Here is a 3,997-nt window from a genome sequence, read left to right as displayed (position 1 = left end):
CCCGCCACCAACACCACTATTAAACGGCCTTGTAGCTTAGGCCGTGAACCTGACGGCCGAGATCAGTTCCTCTCTCGGCCACAATCGTTTGATCAGGGGTCGAACTCGAAACAGCGCATCATTTAAACCATCTTTGACCCAAACCTCATCACCATCTCGACGCACGATAGACTGTGCTGGCACGCCCATGCACAACCACACCGCATCCAAAAGAAGGGCGTCACGTGTTAACACACATCCTCGGCCCGAGCACCAGGCCATGAGATTTGCGCAGCCAACACATTCAAAGCGAGCATTAGTGAAAACAACTAGTCCTTTGTTAGGTGGCTGTGTTGTAGGGTTAGATGGTCCTGAAAACCCCATCTCCATACTCGTCGTGGCATGAGTTAGGTTGGCAGTTGCAAGTTGACCAGAATATTTTGAATGTTGTGGGGACAAATATGTCTCAACTTCCAAGGCTTGGCGATAGGCGTCCTCCAACATATCCGGACATGACCTACTTACCTCGTGTTTGAGATCATCCCTGAGGCCATGAAGAAATTAAGAAACTATAACTGAGAGCTCTTCCTATATGGTAGAACGCAATTTGTGCTCCACAAAGAAGAAATAATAGTCATGGACTGTTGAAGTACCCTGGGAAAGAGTCCATAATTGATCTAATAATTGGTGACAATAAAAAGATGGAAGGCATTGTTTTCGAAGTTTCAATTTCATCTCGTCTCATAAAATCACAAGGGTTTGTCCGAGTTGTTGAAGATGATGCTCAGTAGCCCTCCAGATTGCTTTCTGGCTCCTACCAGTTTGAGTTTGGCAAATCGGATTCGTTGTACATCGTACATATCATACGATTCACAATAATGTTCCATAGCCAATATCCAATCAACAAAGAGAGTAGGATCTCAGCGACCATCGATGTTGGGAGCAGTAGGCTTGGCATGATGGGCAATCTCAAAATCCAAGTTTAGGTGGACAAAATTATGTTCATGTGGTCGGGCCGGCAGGGGAGGGATAGTAGAGTCCACCAAAGGAGAACACATCGTATGTTGGGTATAATGGGGTTTAGGCGCAAATCCCACGGAAGATAATGGAAGGCCCAGGTGGCCTTGGAACTTGGAATCCATAGACGGATTGGGAAGGAGACTAGCCTGTGGAGAACAACCAGAGAGAATAGGGGATATGGGGGATGGCTCAGGAGTTGCGGTTGAGATGTGGTTGACGAGTAGCATCACAAAAGCTTGTAACTTGGCAATATCTGTTGACATGGACAAAAATTCAGTCTTTTGATCAGCCATCAATTTAGCGACCTGATTTTCCATTTGGTGACATCCGCAAAATTTTCGCCTTGAATTCCTGATGTTGTTAAGCTAATTTGACAACGATGATGTTGGGAGCCATGACAACAAGTAGAGGCAATGAAGCAGAGTAGCAGTAGTGGAGCAAGAAATCCTAACCCAAATAAAATGGGAAACTTAAAAACTAGAAATCTGGAAATCTGGAAAAGTAGAAATCTTACTAGAATTGGGAAAAGTAGAGAATCTAGGAAGCTAACAAATACATTAGGAAACTAATAAATTTAGGTCATTCGCGTCTGCATCAGGAGGCCTTCCTAATGCATCATATAATGACCTTAAAGGAGCCTACCTAAGAAATGCAAGCTATTTGCAAATTTCATAATAATCTTTTCGGTTAACAAATATTGCGTGTGTTAGTATTTCATTAGTGCAGTTGGATAGCTATTTATTAAATCGCAAACAGAAATTTCCATCAACGCAGAATTTGAAAGAGAAAATTACACTGAGATCAACAAGGAGGTAGGAAGAAATGCTGGAATATCGCCAGTAAAGCCATTGTGGCTGAGGTTCCTACATTTCACAAGCAAAAGACAGCAATGCATTGAAATTAGAGTTATAGTAAATCAATAGAATCCAACACTAAAAAACCAAAAGGAATGGCTCTTTAACCAAGCAGGCCTATTAGGTGGGTCAGCTTAGTGATACTTGAAGGAGCTAGCCCTTTAAGAATGCTATTTTGATCAGACCCTCTAAGGCCCCGCTTGGTTCACGGAACGAATTTGAGGGGAAATCATTTCCCATGTCATTTTTCAAGGGATGGGAAATGGAAGATTCATTTTCCATGTTTGGTAATGCTAGGAAAGTAACCGGGAGATATCACTTTATTTTCTTTCCCATGTTTGTTTTAAGTAGGAATGGAAAACAAAGTTCGTATAAATTTTCAATTATACCCATATGAAATACTTATATTAAATCAAATAAAAAAAATGCATTTAATGATATATTGTAATTCTAAATTATTAATGGGGACAAAATGGTCATGAAAAATGTTTATTTAATATTGGCTTATTTTCCCAAACTTTCCCATGAGAAGGGAAAACAAAACCCAAGTTGGGAGGATGATTTCACTTTCCCCCCTACTTTCTCATGGGCTAGACAACGATTTCCCATGCCTGGACTTGCCAAACATGGGAAAACAATTGATTTCTCATCCCCAAGTCTCCTTTCCCATAAACCATTTGGGACCTAAGAATGCCAGAAGAAAAATCCCTGAAAGTTGTAATAATGAGGAAAGTTAAGCATGAAATACCTATAAGAAAGCAATAGTAATTATAATAGAACATTAAAATATAATGAATTATCAATTTTCCGTGAAATATGATACTTTTCTACTTTTTACCTATTTTGCAATCAAAATTCTTTCTAATTTATGTAACAAAATTCAAAAAATTTACCTATTTGAACTTACGGTATTTTTTATATACAAGAAGTTGTCCAATTATGATCTTTAAACCCAAAAGTATCCCACCTAACTGAAAACTAGTATAATTCAATACAAAAACGAAGTTGTCATGATTCCATCCAAGCCATTTGCAAAAAAATTTCAAAAGCTAGGAAAATAAATAACTTACAGTTTGGTAATGACTAAGTCCTCTTCGGCTATAATGTTTAATATCATTACATGCATATTACTTATAAGGAGAGAGTTTTTTTTTTTTTTGTTGAGAAAAGGTGAGAGAGTCTTTTACTTTACATCCATATCAAAGCCCTCTCCTATTCTTTCCCAACAAGTAGCAAAAAGATTTCACTCCATTTCTTGGAAAACCAAATGACTCTTCTCTCTTCACTAGAGTAGAAAACAAGATGGAACTTCAAACATTTTCGTCAATTCTATTAACCTCCTTCCCTTTGCAATACCATTACCACTGCAAGTCTACACCAAAATCTCTATCGTAAGTTTTCTTTTTTATTTTCTCAAGATCTTGTTTATGTATTATTGAGTAATTGAATTTGTTAACTTGTCTACCCAATTAGAAAGGAATATTGAAAAGAAAAAAAAAGTGCTTTCATTACTTTGCTAGTTCAATTTCTTTTTCGTTTTAAGGGTGTTAACATAGGGTTTTAAATTATTTTATTTTAAGTCTTACAGGGTTTGGTCTTCTAATTTTATGTGTCATTCTTTAGTGCTTGTGTGCCATTATCGGTGTTTATTGCATAATTTGTGGTATTAAAGATGAACAATACATATTCTTATACCATTGTAACCACAATAATACACATGTCATGCGTTTTCCTTTAAGTGGAAGCTTTTTGTTATCATCTATCTTTTTCTATTACACCGAATAGATTGCCTGATTATTTTATATGTTTATTGTAGATCTAAAAATGGCACAGGACGTGGATCATAGCCCTTAGGTTCCTAATCAAGTTCCTGACCAGATTCTTGAGCAAGCTACCATTCGTGGCAATCCAAAAAAGCAAAAAATTACCAAGAAGTCTGGTTTAGCTAGAAACCATGGAAAATCTGAGGTATGGAATTTTTTTAAGAAAGTTTGGAGGAGGAAATTGGGAAATACAAAGGAATTGCAATTTGTATGTTTTGTGAAGCTAGAATTACTGCATCTTCTAAGATTGGCACCAATAATCTATGGTCTCATACTATGACTTGTAAAAAGTTTCCTCGTGATAAACAAGATAATGCACAG

Source organism: Prunus mume, linkage group LG1 (assembly GCF_029339155.1).
Source record: "Prunus mume cultivar Tortuosa linkage group LG1, ASM2933915v1, whole genome shotgun sequence".
Classification (NCBI taxonomy): Eukaryota; Viridiplantae; Streptophyta; class Magnoliopsida; order Rosales; family Rosaceae; genus Prunus; species Prunus mume.
Note: the sequence above shows the minus strand (reverse complement) of the source record.